Genomic DNA, 20327 nt, shown 5'->3' with positions numbered 1-20327 from the left:
GGGTTTATTTCCCCGCCCCTCCCCCCCCTTGGAGATGCTTTCCTTCTCGCCCTGATTCTCGGCTCTTGTCAGCTGTCTACTGTTCGAGACAGTCGTCGCCTTCCCCTAGCAGGGGAGGCGGGGTGTGAGGAGAAAGAAATCGTTTGTTGTGGTGAGGCTTAAACCCGCGACGCTTCGCCACCGTTCTCCTCTCTAGAAGTCGAAGAATAAAAGGTGGTGTGTTTGCGTGTGCACCTATTCACAGATCCAGGCATATGTCAGAGAAACCGAGGCACAGACCCTGAGGGGGGTGGACGTGGACTTGTGTTGTCCAGGTGCCATGTCATTCCTGCATCATCTCGGAAGGGACGAGCATCTTTCTTGCACTCTCTCTGCACCCCCTCCCCCAGCATCATCTTCGGTTCCCTAAGCTTTTATTTGTCCTGCCAGCCTTCAAGTTAACACGCTGAATCCAAATTATAGTTACGGGTTTCGTAGTTACTCTTAATTCAGAAAAAGCTAAAGAATTAATTTTTAAATTGGGAATCAGCAGTTTTTCCATTGAGCAATTCATGAGAGATTAAGTTACCTTAACGGCCTTGCCTGAGCAGTGTAGACATTTGCTAAGGAAAGCCCATTAGAAAGCATTATGAAAGACGAAATCTGTTTCCTAGCAGTAAACCAGGTAGAAATGTACAACAGCCGAGAGAGTGGGCCAGAGAGGGTACAATACAGAGATTGTACTTTACTCTTTTTATTTGGGATTCAGAAAGTTCCTGTTTTTTTTTTTTTTGTCTTCTTTTTTTGTTAGTGTTTGGTGATGTGTAAAATTTAGGTATTCCCATACCTCCTTTGGGAATGCTAGTATCCATAAAGTGTATATTCTTTTCTCTCAGATGATGCTCTGTCTCTCAGATGACACTTTTAGGGTTTTTGTTTTTCCTGTTGAACTAGAAAGCTAAGAAGCCTAACTAAAAAAAAGTAAAATTGCTGATGATTGGTATCTCTGACTAAGTCACTTAATCACTTTGCTTGGTTTTATCATTAATTTGAGTGATGAGAAAAGTGATGGTAAAGCATTTTGCCTACGTCATCATAGACTTATGGTGAAGTGATGGATGAATATGTGATTTAAAGCATGTGCACAGAACAGTCACATACTTAAGGGTTTTACTCTCTGATTTATTGCCAATGAAATTCACTAAATTTAAAGTGGTATCTATAGGGAAGGTGAGGTTTGATGACAACGTATTTTTGGGTTTTCAAACTCCAGAACATTTAACAGTATGCCTTACTTGTCATTTAGCTACTTTAGTGTTTTAAACAAATACTTAAAGATTAAAATCGTAAGTAATTCAAATGCAGTTACCATATTTTATGCATTTTTCATATATTTAGTTGGATGAGTCTGTTTTATAAATGTACTTTTTGTGGCAAGAGCTTTTGAACCTAATGTCATTTTATGCATGTATCTTAATTCTGTTCTTCAGATTTTCAAATCCTGAATATATTCATTAATGCTGTAATAAAATTGTAAACATTTTTCCTCAGTAACTATCCTCTTTTCAAATGAGAATTTAAAAAACTCTGGAAGAGTAAAATATTGTAGCTTGAACATTTTTTATGATAGAATGAAAAATAGGGACATCATTTACCAGAATACATTAGTAATTTATTATACTCTTTAAAGCTTTACCAATAATTAATTACTGTAAGAATATCAAGTCAAAGAAAAGGATGGATATAAAGGGAAAAACTCATTTAGTAAATATAGTAATGCTTTATTATCTGTAGAGATGATACCTGCCAGCAGAGCTTATATATTATGAGAAAATTAATTAAAAAGGTCATTTGACTTTAATAAAGGTTTCGGTCATTGAATTATTGAGGAATCTAATTTCTAATTATAAACCAACCTTAGGGAAAAAGGAATTCTCTAGTTTGTTAGGAGATTCATCCTAGGTGGAAAAAACTACTCGTATTCTACTATAACCTTTTATCTTTTTAGTATCCAGAAATTTTCCAAAAAAGATAAGTTTCTTTAAGAATGAAACTTTCCTCTTTTACATGTAGCTGTTTTCATTTTAAGACTCTGACCTCTGTGCAGTTATTGAATGCAGTCATAAAACAAGGGATCATTACTTGTGTAAATTAAGCATTTGCTCATCATTTAAGCTGGTCTTCAAAATAATGATGCGTTTTCTCCTTAATATTTAACATTCCATGTTTAGTGGACTAAACATCTCTTCTCCTCTCAGTTTGTTTGTTTATATTGATTTTTTTGACACCACTGAGTGAATTTGGATGTGAATGTGTTACTTCATTTAACTGTAGCTCTAAAATCCAATTTTGGGGTGACAAGTTTGAGATTATTATGAATAAAATGAATGATGAATGAACTAATTATTTGTGATTTTTCTTGCTGAAGTGATGAATTTACATATTAATGTAATATCGTGTGAGTAACCAGATTGTTCTTTTGGGTGTTCAGATGAGATATAATGCTCTCAGTGAGAGGCAGCTTAAGGTCTAATGAATAGAGGCTGAGACTCATGGTCTGAATATAGGGGTTCACTAGATGGCTTGGGGTCTGCCCATTGGTCTGGTTTGTGTACAGAAGAATTTATTCAACTACTTTTACACCACCCCCCCTTTATTTTTTTAACAGTGCAGTGAGATGTTGATGATGATAATGGTCAACATTTATGGAGTACTTGTTATGCATCAGGTACTCTTCTAGGTGCTTTTACATGGATAATCTCATTGAATCCTCATAAAACCCTGAAGAGGAGGGTACTCTTAAGAGTTCTGTTTTACAGAAGAGGAAATTGAGATTTAGAGACTTTGAGTAACTTGCTGAAGGCAAATTTAACAAAAACAGTGGAGCTAGGATTCAACTTGAGGTATCTGGGCTCTATACTTGTGCCCTAAAACCTCTGTGCTGTATTGAACCCCCTCCATAGTGAGATTTACCAGTTCCTCTGATAAATACTTTTAACTTCTTTCTTTGATCACACTTAAAATCACCACCTAAAATAATAAGAAACTGCTATGTTAATGATTTCATTCATATTTTTTTATGTATGTCTATCTTGCCTCATTTCACGGAGGATTTGAGGCAACCCCTTAGGCAGAAACAACATTAGTTAAAAGATAAGTTTTTTTCTTTACCTATATTAGACTTTCTTGAAGGGAGCTTTAGGATATAATGGATTATTTATTTAAGTATGTGTTGATAGGGAATATAACTTGTTTATAGAGGTGTTAAGTGACAACTGTAGTAGTTGCTAAGGTGTAAATGTTTTTTAATAACATACTTGTTAAAAACATTAGTTCTTCAATGCTTATTATATAGGCAAAGGATTTGCATTTTTTTCTTCTAGGCTAAATGGTAAATAGACTTTTTTTTAACATCTGTATTGGAGTATAATTGCTTTACAATGGTGTTAGTTTCTGCTTTACAACAAAGTGAATCAATTATACATATACATATGTTCCCATATCTCTTTCCTCTTGCATCTCCCTCCCTCCCACCCTCCCTATCCCACCCCTCTAGGTGGTCACAAACCACCTAGCTGATCTCCCTGTGCCACACGGCTGCTTCCACTAGCTATCCACCCTATGTTTGGTAGTGTATATATGTCCATGCCACTCTCTCACTTTGTCCCAGCTTACCCTTCCCCCTCTCCATATCCTCAAGTCCATGCTCTAGTAGGTCTGTGTTTTATTCCTGTCCTACCCCTAGTCTCTTCATGACATTTTTTTTCTTAGATTCCATATATATGTGTTAGCATATGGTATTTGTTTTTCTCCTTCTGACTTACTTCACTCTGTATGACAGACTCCAGGTCCATCCACCTCACTACAAATAAGTCAGTTTCATTTCTTTCTATGGCTGAGTAATATTCCATTGTATATATGTGCCACATCTTCTTTATCCATTCATTTGTTGATGGACCCTTAGGTTGCTTCCATGTCCTGGCTATTGTAAGTAGAGCTGCAGTGAACATTTTGGTACATGTCTCTCTTTGAATTATGGTTTTATCAGGGTATATACCCAGTAGTGGGATTGATGGGTCATATGGTAGTTCTATTTGTAGTTTTTTAAGGAACCTCCATACTGTTCTCCATAGTGGCTGTATCAATTTACATTCCCACCAACAGTGCAAGAGCGTTCCCTTTTCTCCACACCCTCTCCAACATTTATTGTTTTTAGATTTTTTGATGATGGCCATTCTGACCAGTGTGACATGATATCTCATTGTAGTTTTGATTTGCATTTCTCTAATGATGAATGATGTTGAGTATTCTTTCATGTGTTTGTTGGCAATCTGTATATCTTCTTTGGAGAAATGTCTATTTAGGTCTTCTGCCCATTTTTGGATTGGGTTGTTTGTTTTTTTGTTATTGAGCTGCATGAGCTGCTTATAAATTTTGGAGATTAATCCTTTGTCAGTTGCTTCATTTGCAAATATTTTCTCCCATTCTGAGGGTTGTGTTTTCATCTTGTTTATGGTTTCCTTTGCTGTACAAAAGCTTTGAAGTTTCATTAGGTCCCATTTGTTAATTTTTGGTTTTATTTCCATTACTCTAGAAGGTGGATCAAAAAGATCTTGCTGTGATTTATGTCAAAGAGTGTTCTTCCTATGTTTTCCTCTAAGAGTTTTATAGTGTCTGGCCTTACATTTAGGTCTTTAATCCATTTTGAGTTTATTTTTGTGTATGGTGTTAGGGATTGTTCTAATTTCATTCTTTTACATGTACCTGTCCAGTTTTCCCAGCACCACTTATTGAAGAGGCTGTCTTTTCTCCATTGTATATTCTTGCCTCTTTTATCAAAGATAAGGTGACCATAGGTGCGTGGGTTTATCTCTAGGCTTTCTACCCTGTTCCATTGATCTATACTTCTGCTTTTGTGCCAGTACCATACTGTCTTGATTACTGTAGCTTTTAATATAGTCTGAAGTCAGGGAGCCTGATTCCTCCAGCTCCATTTTTTGTTCTCAAGATTGCTTTGGCTATTCGGAGTCTTTTGTGTTTCCATACAAATTGTGAAATTTTTTGTTCTAGTTCTGTAAAAAAAAAAAAAATGCCAGTGGTAGTTTGATAGGGATTGCATTGAATCTGTAGATTGCTTTGGGTAGTAGAGTCATTTTCACAAAGTTGATTCTTCCAATCCAAGAACATGGTATATCTCTCCATCTATTTGTATCATCTTTAATTTCTTTCATCAGTGTCTTATAATTTTCTGCATACAGGTCTTTTGTCTCCTTAGGTAGGTTTATTCCTAGATATTTTATTCTTTTTGTTGCAGTGGTAAATGGGATTGTTTTCTTAATTTCACTCTCAGATTTTTCATCATTAGTGTATAAGAATGCCAGAGATTTCTGTGCATTAATTTTGTATCCTACTACTTTACCAAATTCATTGATTAGCTCTAGTAGTTTTCTGGTAGCATCTTTAGGTCTCTCTATATAGTATCATGTTATCTGCAAGGGGTGACAGCTTTATTTCTTCTTTTCCGATTTGGATTCCTTTTATTTCTTTTTCTTCTCTGATTGCTGTGGCTACAACTTCCAAAACTATTTTGAATAAGAGTGGTGAGAGTGGGCAACCTTGTCTTGTTCCTGATCTTAGTGGAAATGGTTTCATTTGGTTTGGTCTTGTTTATGGTATCCTTTACTGTGCAAAAGCTTTTGAGTTTCATTAGGTCCCATTTGTTTATTTTTGTTTTCCATTGAGGACAATGTTGGCTGTGGGTTTGTCACATATGGCCTTTATTATGTTGAGGAAAATTCCCTTTATGCCTACTTTCTGCAGGTTTTTTTTTTAAAATCATAAATGGGTGTTGAATTTTGTCAAAGCTTTCTCTGCATCTATTGAGATGATCATGTGGTTTTTCTCCTTCAGTTTGTTGATACGGTGTATCATGTTGATTGTTTTGCATATATTGAAGAATCCTTGCATTCCTGGAATAAACTGCACTTTATCACGGTGTATGATCCTTTTAATGTGCTGTTGGATTATCTTTGCTAGTATTTTGTTGAGGATTTTTGCATCTATGTTCATCAGTGATATCGGCCTGTAGTTTTCTTTCTTTGTGACGTCTTTGTCTGGTTTTGGTATCAGGGTGATGGTGGTGTCATAGAATGAGTTTGGGAGTGTTCCTCCCTCTGCTATCATTTGGAAGAGTTTGAGAAGGATAGGTGTTAGCTCTTCTTTAAATGTTTGATAGAATTCACCTGTGAAGCCCTCTGGTCCTGGGCTTTTGTTTGTTGGAAGATTTTTAATCACAGTTTCAATTTCAGTGCTTGTGATTGGTCTGTTCATATTTTCTATTTCTTCCTGGATCAGTCTCAGCAGGTTGTGCATTTCTAAGAATTTGTCCATTTCTTCCAGATTGTCCATTTTATTAGCATAGAGTTGCTTGTAGTAATCTCTCATAATCTTTTGTATTTCTGCAGTGTCAGTTGTTACTTCTCCTTTTTCATTTCTAATTCTATTGATTTGAGTCTTCTCTCTTTTTTTCTTGATGAGTCTGGCTAATGGTTTATCAATTTTATTTATTTTCTCAAAGAAGCAGCTTTTACTTTTATTGATCTTTGCTCTTGTTTCCTTCATTTCTTTTTCACTTATTTCTGATCTGATCTTTATGATTTCTATCCTTCCATGAAATTTGTTTTTTTTGTTCTTCTTTCTCTAATTGCTTTAGGTGCAAGGTTAGGTCCTTTATTTGAAATGTTTCCTGTTTCTTAAGGTAGGATTGTATTGCTATAAACTTCCCTCTTAGAACTGCTTTTGCTGCATCCCATAGGTTTTGGGTCATCGTGTCTCCATTGTCATTTGTTTCTAGGTATTTTTTGACTTCCTCTTTGATTTCATCAGTGATCACTTCATTATTAAGTAGTGTATTGTTTAGCCTCCATGTGTTTATATTTTTTATGGATCTTTTCCTGTGATTGATATCTAGTCTCATAGCATTGTGGTCTGAAAAGATACTTGATAAAATTTCAGTTTTCTTAAATTTACCAAGGCTAGATTTGTGACCCAAGATAGGATCTATCCTGGAGAATGTCCCATGAGCACTTGAGAAGAATGTGTATTCTGTTGTTTTTGGATGGAATGTCCTATAAATATCAATTAAGTCCATCTTGTTTAATGTATCATTTAAAACTTGTGTTTCCATATTTATTTTCATTTTGGATGATCTGTCCATTGGTGAAAGTGGGGTGTTAAAGTCCCCTATGATTGTGTTACTATCGATTTCCCCTTTTATGGCTGTTAGTATTTGCCTTATGTATTGAGGTGCTCCTATGTTGGGTGCATAAATATTTACAATTGTTATATCTTCTTCATGGATCAATCCCTTGATCATTATGTAGTGTTCTTCTTTGTCTCTTGTAATAGTTTTTATTTTAAAGTCTACTTTGTCTGATATGAGAATTGCTACTCCAGCTTTCTTCTGATTTCCATTTGCATGGAATATCTTTTTCCATCCCCTCACTTTTAGTCTGTATGTGTCCCTAGGTCTGAAGTGGGTCTCTTGTAGACAGCATATATATGGATCTTGTTTTTGTATCCATTCAGCCAGTCTGTGTCTTTTGGCGGGAGCATTTAATCCATTTACATTTAAGGTAATTATCGATATGTATGTTCCTATTACCATTTACTTAATTATTTCGGGTTGTCCTTGTAGGTCTTTTCCTTCTCTTGTGTTTCTTGCCTAGAGAAGTTCCTTTAGCATTTGTTGTAGAGCTCGTTTGGTGGTGCTAAACTCTCTCAGCTTTTGCTTGTCTGTCAAGGTTTTAATTTCTCCATCAAATCTGAATGAGATCCTTGCTGGGTAGAGTCATCTTGGTTGTAGGTTTTTTCCCTCATCACTTTAAATATGTCCTGCCACTCCCTTCTGGCTTGTAGGGTTTCTGCTTAATGATCAGATGTTAACCTTATGGGGATTCCCTTGTGTGTTATTTGTTGTTTTTCCCTTGCTGCTTTTAATATGTTTTCTTTGTATTTAATTTTTGACAGTTTGATTATTATGTGTCTTGGCGTGTTTATCCTTGGGTTTATCCTGTATGGGACTCTCTGTGCTTCCTGGACTTGATTAACTATTTCCTTTCCTATATTAGGGAAGTTTTCAACTATAATCTCTTCAAATATTTTCTCAGTCCCTTTCTTTTTCTCTTCTTCTTCTGGGACCCCTATAATTCGAATGTTGGTATGTTTCATGTTTTCCCAGAGGTCTCTGAGACTGTCCTCAGTTCTTTTCATTCTTTTTTCTTTATTCTGCTCTGCAGTAATTTCCACTGTTTTATCTTCTAGGTCACTTATCCGTTCTTCTGCCTCAGTTATTCTGCTCTTGATCCCATCTAGAGTATTTTTAATTTCATTTATTGTGTTGTTCATCATTGCTTGCTTCTTCTTTAGTTCTTCTAGGTCCTTGTTAAATGTTTCTTGCATTTTGTCTATTCTATTTCCAAGATTTTGGATCATCTTTACTATCATTATTCTGAATTCTTTTTCAGGTATACTACCTTTTTCCTCTTCATTTGTTAGGTCTGGTGGGTTTTTACTTTGCTCCCTCATCTGCTGTGTGTTTTTCTGTCTTTTCATTTTGCTTATCTTACTGTGTTTGGGGTTTCCTTTTTGCAGGCTGCAGGTTCGTAGTTCCCTCTGTTTTTGGTGTCTGTCCCCAGTGGCTAAGGTTGGTTCAGTGGGTTGAGTAGGTTTCCTGGTTGAGGGGACTAGTGCCTGTGCTCGGCTGGATGAGGCTGGATCTCGTGTTTCTGGTGGGCTGGTCCATGTCTGGTGGTGTGTTTTGGGGTGTCTGTAGCTTTATTATGATTTTAGGCAGCCTCTCTGCTAATGGATGGAGTTGTGTTCCTGTCTTGCTAGTTGTTTGGCATAGGGTGTCCAACACTGTAGCTTGCTGGTTGTTGAGTGAAGTTGGGTCTTGGTGTTGAGGTGGAGCTCTCTCGGAGATTTTAGCTGTTTGATATTATGTGGAGCTGGATTGTCTCTTGTGGACCAGTGTCCTGAAGTTGGTTCTCCCACCTCAGAGGCACAGCCCTGACGCCTGGCTGGAGCACCAAGAGCCTTTAATCCACATGGCTCACCTAGATTAGCAACCGTGGACTTCAGTTTCCATGTGCTTTCTCCTCTTTGTAGTCCTCAAAGGCAAGCCCTGACTAAGCCCAGCTCCCTCCTTCCTTCTGACTCCTTATTTGGTAAATAGACTTTCAATTTTGCACAAGTATAATAGGTTTTTTGACTAATGGGGATCAAATAAAGGATAAAGTGACTGTGTTGAGGGGAGTACATTTCAATGTGGAAATGTCATGTAAGGTTTATTTATTTATTTGTGAGGTTAAAGATAGGTATGTTGATTATCAAATTAGAGTTGTTTCACAGGAGAACCTTAAAAGTGAGCAATTTGGAGCTTCCCTGGTGGCGCAGTTCTTAAGAGTCCGCCTGCCGATGCAGGGGATGCGGGTTCGTGCCCTGATCCGGGAGGATCCCACATGCCGTGGAGCGGCTGGGCCCTTGAGCCATGGCCGCTGAGCCTGCGCGTCCCGAGCCTGTGCCCTGCAACGGGAGAGGCCACAACAGTGAGAGGCCCGCGTACTGCAAAAAAAAAAAAAAAAAAAAAAAGTGAGCAATTTGATGCTATTGTTGAATGGACGTGACCAGATAATTTTTCAATAATCCAAAGTCATTTATATGTCTTAGATACTAATTTATTCTTAAATCCTTTGACTGATTTCAAGAGAGTATTAAAAATTGAGGAGGTAAGAGTTCTCTAATTGCAAATAAGATTAGGCACAGAGCATGCATATTAGTAAACTTCTTAATTCAGAAATAGCTGTGTATTGAGGGAAAAGATTTTTTAAAATATCAAAGCATCTGAAATAGTGACTATTTTTTTTTTTTGTGGTACACGGGCCTCTCACTGTTGTGGCCTCTCCCGTTGCGGAGCACAGGCTCCGGATGCACAGGCTCAGCGGCCATGGCTCACGGGCCCAGCCGCTCCGCGGCATGTGGGATCTTCCCGGACCGGGGCACGAACCCGTGTCCCCTGCATCGGCAGGCGGATTCTCAACCACTGAGCCACCAGGGAAGCCCATAGTGACTATTTTTCAACAAATGGCTTCCAAGTATTAAGGTTATTAGATAAATGGGTGCTAACAATTAAAATGTGATAATTTGTTGAAAATCATACTTCATGGTTCTCAAGGGTCTATTTAACTGGTGTCAGAAACATAAACTTTGTTTCATCCAACAATGAATTACTAAAACCTGAAATTACAAAGATATTTTTGCTGAATTCACATTATGTAATATACTTTTAGGTTGTCACAAATTCAGTTGGTAGGATTTAATTATAACAACTTAATTATCAATAATTCGTGAGAAGCAATATACTAGGTGAACTGGACTTCCTAGGATATCTCTGTTTTGAAATTTACTGATGATTAACAGATATCAAAAAATACACTCCATTAACTTCTTTAAGAATGAAGTTGGGCAGGCGTCATCCAAAACTTTGGAGGAATGGAAACTTAGTAGTTAGCTGTTCTAGAAGGTAGGCTATTGGGTTCTCTACTGATGGGACATACATTTAGTATATTAGTGTTTGTCTTAGGTAGTAAGTACTTGGTGCTAGGGCTAATAAGTACAGTTAAATTATGCTGTTTTACTTATTATGATTAATTTTAAGAGAGGACTGCAAGCAGCTGAAAGAAATAGATGATTTTTTTCCTCTTCCACCAGAGCCAAGTCAAGAGAACTCTGAGCTAATGCACTGTATGAACAAATCAATTTATTTTCTATATGGCCAAAGTTTTGCCTATCTCTTCGTCTGCTTTGCTTTTTCTCACAGTCAGCATTCATTTAAAAATTCTAAAGGATTATGTTATAGTAAACACATTTTTATAAAGTGGGAGGAAGAAGGAGGCCAATATTTGCTTCGCCTTACTTGGTTGCAGGCATGGATTCTATTATACACGTTCCGTGCCTTCTGTAGCTTGTTTTCACATCCCCCTGTTAATAAGGGAGGAAACTCAGGGTTAGAGAGACAAGTAATTTGTACAAGGTCACATGGCTAGCAAGTGCCAAGCTGGGATTTAGCCTTGGATGTGACTCCTATTGAAACTCTTGAAAAATGTGGGCAAGGAAAGTCAATGAGCATATATTACTGAGTTCTAAGTGTACTGGGTAAGAATGTAGAAGGAAGTATAAATGTATAGGAGCTGATGTATATATAAAAAGAACTGACAGCATAAGCTATGAGACCACAACTTTCAAAGAGTTTGTAAAATGAAGGCAGTTGGGTACAATGTAAACTAAATGGAACAAAGTAATTTATACTATGTCACTTTATTTTTGTGACAAAGAAAACAACTCTGAAAAACTACAATTTTGAAAATGAATTGTGATGTAGTAGTGGAAAGCAGACAGTATTTGAGATTTCGGTGTCATTTGGCAGCCAGTATCATTTTAGCTCAAGGCTGCATGTACTGAAGTATCGATGTCAAAGCAGGGAGTTGGTGATCTGTGTCTCAGTGTCTGACTTGACAACAAGGCATTGAATTTAGACTGTCACTTAATCACAAAGAGAACACTGTATGTTGGAGAGGGCCTGAGAGAAGAGTAGCAGGAAAGAAAAGAGGTTGGAGAGATTAAAAATATAACTGGATGCATTGAGATAGGTGGGATAGATCAGATTCACTAAGGATCTTTAAGGCACTAATACTTAAGGGAGATGGAATTCTATTCTTTAAGAATAAGGCATTTAGTTAAAGTAGTAGAGCAAGTGGAAGACAAAATGTCAGGGAAAATGTTCTAAAGGCAAACCTGAGAATAGAATGTATTTAGAAAGAAAGGAGGGTAAAGGCAAAGGGAAAGTTGATACTAAATGATTTGTATTATTGAATTAAACACTATTCCAGAAAATTAGAAGGTTTATTAATACCAGGTTGGCGATTCTGGGCTTTTTTGGTCATAGCTGGCTTAGCTTTTTTAAAATCAGTAGTGAGGACTGGCTTTTCACTAGGTTCTGTAAAAAACTTTCTCCTGGTTTAATTTTTGTCATTTCTTGGAGCTACATTAGGATGCAGAGAAACAAGAGATTTGCCCAAGGTCAGAAATAGAATCACAGTTGAGTTTGGAAGTTGGTGTTCAGAACTGGGAGCCCCATGGCAGTTCATCATTTACCCTTTCTCCTCTTATTGTTTTAAAGTGCCTCCCTCTCATCCTCTCCACCTCCTTTGCCCACTGCCTTCCATTGGACCACTCTATCCTCCTCCTTGATACTCCCCTCCATTACTTTTCTTGATGGTAGACCAGCAATGATTCCCCCCCCCCCAATACACAATAGGGTAAAGAGACAGGGAACTGGACTTTTCTCAGGCTTAGACCAGGTAATTTGGCTGAGATAATATATTCCAGAGTAAATTGTAACTTTTAGGAAACAGATGGGCCCAGGAAGAGACTATATGAAATAGTGGATGTTTTCACACAATATTAATATTTTCATACCAGGTGGGCATATCTAGAAAGTTGTGCCTGGGTTGGTCACTGATTGACCTTGCTTAAACTGAGGAAAGCTTCTGAAAAGTTGTGTATGAATAAGTAATATAAATGGAATGGTTACTATTTAAAGAAATAGGTGAGATTTTTTGTAAATTAAAATATATATTTGGGGCTTTCCTGGTGGCGCAGTGGTTAAGAATCTGCCTGCCAATGCAGGGGACACGGGTTTGAGCCCTGGTCCGGGAAGATCCCACATGCCACAGAGCAACTAAGCCCGTGTGCCACAACTACTGAGCCTGCACTCTAGAGCCTGTGAGCCACAACTGCTGAGCCTGTGTGCCACAACTACTGAAGCCTGCGTGCCTGGAGCCCATGCTCTGCAACAAGAGAAGCCACCACAATGAGAAGCCCACGCACTGCAACGAAGAGTAGCCCCTGTTTGCCACAACTAGAGAAAGCCCCCGCACAGCAACGGAGACCCAACGCAGACAAAAATAAAAATAAATAAATAAATTTATAAAAAACAAAACAAGTGAGCATGCTTAAAAAAAAAAAAAAGATACATATTTGGGTAACAAATCCTTACCTTTCAGTTTGCCTGTTTCATATTCTTTTTTTGTGTTTGTCTTCTTTGGGTAAGGCCTATCGATGTCATAGAAATTATTTTGACAGTTTCAACGAGCATTAATGTTGTGTTAAATTCTTAATGTTAATAAGAAAGGCAAGATAATTGTTGAGGAAAAGGATGACTAATTTGGTCCATGCATTTTATGAATGATACAGGATTGCTTTAGATTTTGTTTTTCTTCTAACATCCTTGCTGAATATTCTTTATTTCCAGGAGTTTAAAGTGTGTGTGCCTCAGTGCTTCTTTGTGACAGTGTCTTATTTTCATTTCCCGGAGCTTCAAGGTCATGATATCCCCAGGAATAACACATACATTAGAAGTTAGTAGGGCTTCTGAAGGACCTCATTGTCTATCATTTCCTTGGCTTGAAATTGAAAAGACTAATTCATTTAAATAAGTAATTTGATGGGTACCTAGTCTTACTTAAGATATTTGTTTTCTTAGATCCTCAAAAAGCCAGTATTTGAAAAGGAGTCATCATATTCTGGTTATAGAGTGCCAGCTTTGCTGGTAGGTGTGTCCGTCCCACTGCTGACTCTATACTGGATACACACATGGCTCCTCAGCAAGCCATTGAACCTCACTGAGACTTAATTTCTTTATTTGCATTATAGGGACAATAATACAGACTTCATTGTTTTATGTGCGTGTGAGTTCCAAGTAAGATGATGTAAAGCGTATGGCCCATAATAAGCATTTAATAAATGATTGCTACGATATTGTGACTTATAAGAAAAATATATATTTTGTCATTTACATGACATGTCATTCACATGATAATTCTCAATATATTTGGTCTTCGTTCACAGTTCCTGGCTCACAGCTCCCAAAACCCTTGGAATTTCCTAAGTGTTGAAGGTGATAAAGGTGTCTTTTGTTAGGTTAATGAGGTGACTTTTGGAAAGCACCCAAGGATGAGGGCCAGTGGAACCAACCACATGATTAGAGGGCTGGAACTTTGTCCTATCCCCCACCCCCAACCTCTAGGGAGGGGAGAGGGGCTTCAAGTTGAATCAGTTGCCAGTGGCTAATGATTTAATCAATCATAACTGTAATGAAGCCTTCATAAAAAACCCCAAAAGGACAGGGTTCAGAGAGCTTTTGGGTTGGCAAACATGTGGAGATTTGGGGAGAGTGGTGTACCTGGAGAAGGCATGGAATCTCCTCACCCTTTCCCCATACCTTGTCCTGTATGTCTCTTCCATATGGCTGTTCCTGATTTATATATATCTTTTTATAATAAACCAGTAGTATAATAAGTAAAATGCTTCTCTGAGTTCTCTGAATCACTCTAGCAAGTTGACTGAATCAAGGAGGAGGTCATGGGAACATCCAATCTGTAGCTGGTGGGTTAGAAACACAGCTAACAACCTGGGCTTGTGACTGGTGCCTGAAGTTGCAGGAGAGGGCGGTCTTGTGGAACTGAGCTCTCAACCTGTGAAATCTGATGCTTTCTCCAGGTAGATAGTGTCAGAATTGAGTTGAATTGTAGGATACCCAGCTGGTGTCTGGAGTACTGCTTATTGTCGGTGTGGAAAACCACCTCCCCATGTTGGAATTGCTACCAGAACCCATTTAATGGTTGTTAGCTTTAGTCTTTTATCTAGAATGGACGTTTTCTAACTATTTAAAAAATAACAGTAAATTTAGGAGAGAGGATAGATAGTAGTGTGTAATGTGCCTGGTCTATGACAATGCAATCAATAAATGATAGCTATTAGTTTAAGTTTTTTTATCTAGACTGGGCATTTTCTGAAACAAAAGCAAATTTAGGAGAGAATAGATAGTAATGTGTATTTGCAAATTCTCTTTTTTGTGCATGTGGGAAAAATCACAGCTGCATCAAAATACTAACTTTTAGATCAGACTAACTTAAACTATATTTGGACCTTTTTAAAAGAAAGCATTGCCCACATTTTGCATCACCCCAGGGTATTTTTTTTTTCTTTAAACAGATATATACAACATAAATCCTGTTTGTATACTCTTCCCTCCCAAGAGTTACAAAGTACTTTTCGAGAGTTCCAAAGTACTTTTCATTTATTCTTTTCTTAATCCTAACAGTATCCCTGAGAGCATAGTAAAGGCATGTTTTATTAACTTCAATTTAGAAATGTGGAAGATTGAACTAGAAGAAGTTAAGTGACATGCTAGGGTTTAAATGGCAAATACCACAGATAATGAACATAGTAGAATTAATAACATAGAGATAATAGAATTAAAATGAATTTTGCTGAAATTTTTTTCATATGTTCTCCTAGAGAATGAATTTTAAGCAAAGTATTTGATTCTGTGATATGGAATAAACCATTCTTAGCATACTTTTATCTTTTGGAAATGTTAGATAAAGTTGTAGGCAAAGATGGAGGTAGTAGTGGGAAAAACAACTGAGAGAGTCTGATTGGAGAAGTAGGACGACTTAGCAAGAATATGAGCTAAGGCCAAGGAACAGAAATAATCTACAGACAAGGGATCAGGAGGTAAGATAGAAAAATAATAGTGTCTGGTGCTATTAGACCTTAGAGAAGTATCAAAATTCTTGTAGTAGGTGTTGAACTAATACCCAGTGACTCTATTTTCAATGGGAAGTTTCATATCCTGACTTGATGGACATTTCCACAACTGTTAACCTCCAATTTTAGCTCTGAGCTAGTTAACTGATTCCATTTGGTATTACATTATCTTTGTGTTGCTAGGTATGCCTCAGAAGCTTTGTGTAAGAACAGCTTTGGGTTATCCAGAGGAGGCTTAGAGCTTTGTGTGTATGTGTGTCTGTTTCTGTTACCTAGTTAATAAAACTGAGGTCCATTCTTTTCATATATTTAAAGGAGGAGAAAAGATTTGAAGAAAGAACACAGTGGAATCTTACTGCTGAGGGAGTTAGGAGTATTTGTGAGTTATCTAGTTTGAGGTGGATTTGATTTACACCCATGGTAGGTGTTCCCTGGATGTTTGTTAAAGAAATACCACAGAGGGACTTCCCTGGTGGCACAGGGGTTGAGAAACCTCCTGCCAATGCAGGGGACATGGGTTCGAGCCCTGGTCCAGGAAGATCCCACGTGTCGTGGAGCAAACTAGCCCGTGATCCACAACTCCTGAGCCCATGAGCCACAACTACTGAAGCTTGTGTGCCTAGAGCCCATGCTCTGCAACAAGAGACGCCACCACAGTGAGAAGCCCATGCAACGGGGGCCTCACCGCAACTAGAGAAAGCCCGGGGGCAGCAATGAAGACCCAACACAGCCAAAAATAAATAAATAAATAAATTTATTAAAAAAAAAAAAAAAAAAGACCGCAGATAAGCTGAGGCAACATGGCAGAAAGCAAGGAGAGCTAGGATTCGTCTGGTCTTTACTGTCACCCCACTGGTCTTCTGCAGCTCTCCCTGTCTGATTTAGAGCCCCTCTTCAGTGGTCCTCGTTCATACTTCACTGCCCAGGGATCTTACTGTACAGTTGGTTGCCTTGTCTCTCTGTCCAAGTGTTTGCAGCTTCCATGAAGTCAGGAGCTGTGTTTCATTGGTCATTTTCCATAACACAATGCTGGCATATAGCAGGAGCTAAATGAATGAACTAACTACGTGATTCTATACATTTATCCGAGCTGAAGCATACGTTCTTCACCAATAAATTGGTTGAGGGTGGGGTGGATGTTGGACTGGATCCGAGGTTTTCAAACTGTGGGTGTGACCTACTAGTTGGATGTGATATCAATTTAGTGGGTTTGCAACAGCCTTAAAAAAAGTGTCAGAGTACCTTCCAGGTAGTGATGATAAGCACTGTGTGGTGAAACTTTTGTATTAGTTGTATATTTGTATATGTTTACCATTCCGCAGTATAAAATGTATTTCTTACTATGGTTGTCCTCAAAATTGTTGAATGCCTCTAGACTAGATTAATGTTACCTCTAGTCATTTATTTAATTCTATATTTCAGTGTTAGGATGTATTATGGAAGGCAAAATTCACACTATACTATACTATTTCTCTAAGTGAGTTAAAATGAAGATAATTTTAATATTTTTAGTTTGTTAAATTGACTGTCTTTTAATTGAAAAAGGATTATGTATATGTGATAAAAACTCAGACATTTCAAGAGTGCGTATCATAGAAATAGTAAAAATTGTCTTTCTCTCACTGAGGTTTCTTATTTATTAAGATGTTTCATTTAACCTGCATATCTGAAAAATTTCTGAGTTTATATTTTCTTTATATTACATTTATTTGATTTTTGAGGGCAGAGAGAGTTTAACAAACTTGTTTGGTTGTAGGTAGATGATTAAACCAGTTGTGAAAGGATACGTTTGAAAATTCTAATAGCAGGTGGATTTATTCACTTACTGAGTCATTTACAGTCATATTTTGAGAGTCCAGTCCATGCCAGAAACTGTGTGAGGCTCTATGTATATAGCAGCTCCTTCAAAGAACTTGGCGACCCAGAAGGGTACAGGATTGATATGCACCATGCTGTTGTTATCAGGGTAACCAGGCTAACAATTTTTATGCAAGGCATTTGTTATAAAGTAGTTGGCTGGGTCAGGATGATGTCTCCAAATATCTGAGGAGCTGTTACTTGGAGATTGACTCTGTATGTCCCTGGAAGACTGAATTAGAACAAATGGGTGAAAGTTATAGGCAGGCAGATTTAAACTTAACGTAAGGGAGACTGCTCAACAGAACAGTCAAGAAATGGAATGAGTTGCCTGTGAAGCAGTAAGTATTCCATCACCAGAAGTATAGAGGCTGGGGATTAAAGACTGACTGGCTTCTTGGCATGGTGTAGAAGGGAGGCAGGTGGAGCCTCTGAAGGTTCTTGACTTTGAAGATTCTTGCTATCACATAGCAACAGTTATGTGGTTATGATTATTGGAAATGGAAGTTTAGATAGAATTTGGGTGTCTTTAGAGGTACAGAGTGATCTGAATGGTTAAAGGAAAATATCACATCTCTTTGGAGAGTCCAGGAATGATTTCATCAAAGAGGTAGGGTTTGAGATGAGCAAGAGAGTATAAGAATTTGATAAGTTCAGATGGGACCAAAAGTCACAGATTGCAGCCTTTTCTGACCTCTCAATGACTTAGGGATGGTTCCCTAAGTTTAGCTCCATGCTGTTTAGCTTTTCAAAGTTTCTGACTGACTTATTGTAGTTTGTGGTCCCCGCGGCAGACTGCAAACTCCTTACTGGTATTCCCCATAGTATCTTGCACAATTCTGTTTTATGTATTTAATTTTTATTGAATTTTCACTAAGAAAACTGTTGACCCGACTTAAGATGGGTTGGTACTGGGCATAAAGATCATGGCTTTTAGAAATACTTCTGTTTGACACTTATGAGATAATATTGATTGTGTTTGAAATAATGCTCTTAGCTTGATAATACTTGTAACCCATGTGCCTTAGTTTTTGAGTTATCCTTTCTCTAACCTGTACTTCTCTACTATTTTTACTTATTTAAAAATATTTAAATTAAAGTATAGTTGATTTACAGTGTTGCATTAGTTTCAGGTGTACAGCATAGATTCTTTTTTTTTTTCAGGTTATATTCCATTATAGGTTATTATAAGATATTAGATGTAATTCCCTTCCATTTTTTGAATTATGTAAATCTACTTATGATTTTCCTGTTTTAATATCTGCCCTCTTCAGCTGTGTTAGCTTAGCTCTTTCTTTCCCTCACTATCTTTCCAACTTTTACTATCTGAACTCTTGTTCTCTGAACCCAGGAACCAAGTAGATTTGAATTACAAGGGATAATTAATACGTGAAAGAATGGTCCATCTCAATATTTCCCTAAGCAAGTACATAGATATGTGTGTGTATGATTTACCCGAGGAGCTTGTCAAAATATGGGCTCCTGGGCTCCACTCATGGAGACTGACTCAGTGGGTCTGGGAGTTAAACCAGAGTAATCAGTGTTTTTCCAAAAGCTCTTCTGGTGCTCCTGATAAGCAGCCAGATTTGGGAGCTACTAATCACTACTTTCACAGTTCCTGTTATTTCTGCAGCTGTGGATAAGGAATGAAATGTGTCTTCATTTCCCATCAGTACACTGAAATTGCCCTTGCCAAGGTCACTGATGATCTCCAAACAGCTTAATTTACTTTCTAAGTATTTCTGAAGTTAATCACCTATGTATGCTAATTCCTACTACCAGTGATGCTTAATTCCTACAACCGTTGACTGAGTTCAGGTTATCATCATTCATCTTCTGGACTATAGCAATATACTTTATGCTTTCCCCATCTGTAACCCTTCAATCTAACTTCCACACAGCCATGGCATGATTGATATGAAATTAAAATTAAACAGTGTCACTATCTTGGTGAAAACTTTTCAGCTCTTAATGCCAATAGCATAAAATTTAAGCTTTTTGGCATGGCATAAAAGGTCCTGAATGGCCCAGCTTCTCCAGGTTATCTGTTGTGCTTTGACTGAACTGTGATTCATGCCCTACACATGTTTACCATGTGTTTCACATTTCTTTGTCTTTTTCATGTGGACCCCTTTATAAGAATGGTATTATAAGCATGGTATTATAATCTTGGAAAAACAGAAACAAAAACAACAAAGTTGGAGGGCCCACACTTTCAAATTCTAGAACTTACTACAAAACTGCAGTAATCAAAACAGCATAGTACTGGCATAAGGATAGACATATAGATCAATGGAATAGAATTGAGAGTCTAGGAATAAACTATTACAGTTATGGTCAATTGATTTCTGACAAGAATGCCAAGACAATTCAGTGCAGGGTGGGAAGAGTAGCCTTTTTAACAAATGGTGCTGGGGCAACAGGATACCCACATGCAAAAGAATTTGGAATGCTATCTCAAACCATATACAAAAACTAACTAAAAATGTATTGAAGACCTAAATGCAAAAGCTAAAACAATAAAACTCTTAGAGTTTTAGAGCAAAACACAGTGTAAATCTTGATGATTTTAGATTCAGCAGTGGTTTCTTAGCTATGACACTGGAAGTACAAGTGACCAAAAAAAAAAAAAAAGATAACTTGGACTTCATCAAAATTAAAAACTATTGTGCCTTGAAGGACACTACTAAGAACATGAAAAGATAACCTAGAGAATGGGAGACTTTAGTTTTTTGCAAAGCATGTATCTGATAAAGGACTGGTATCCAGAATATATAAGGAACTCTTATAACTTAATAAAAAGACAACCCAATTTAAAA

At 37.4% G+C, this 20327-nt stretch overlaps 1 protein-coding gene across 5 annotated transcripts in view; it reads left to right on the top strand.

Annotated features, from left to right (window-relative positions):
• DNM3 (dynamin 3) overlaps window positions 1–20327 on the top strand; it is a 579215-nt gene that overhangs the window by 1075 nt on the left and 557813 nt on the right. The window lies entirely within an intron of this gene.

The sequence above is a fragment of the Kogia breviceps genome, chromosome 1, assembly GCF_026419965.1.
Source record: "Kogia breviceps isolate mKogBre1 chromosome 1, mKogBre1 haplotype 1, whole genome shotgun sequence".
In the NCBI taxonomy this organism is placed as follows: domain Eukaryota; kingdom Metazoa; phylum Chordata; class Mammalia; order Artiodactyla; family Physeteridae; genus Kogia; species Kogia breviceps.
The sequence above is the reverse complement of the archived record's forward strand: the minus strand, read 5'-3'. Positions and strand labels throughout refer to the sequence as shown.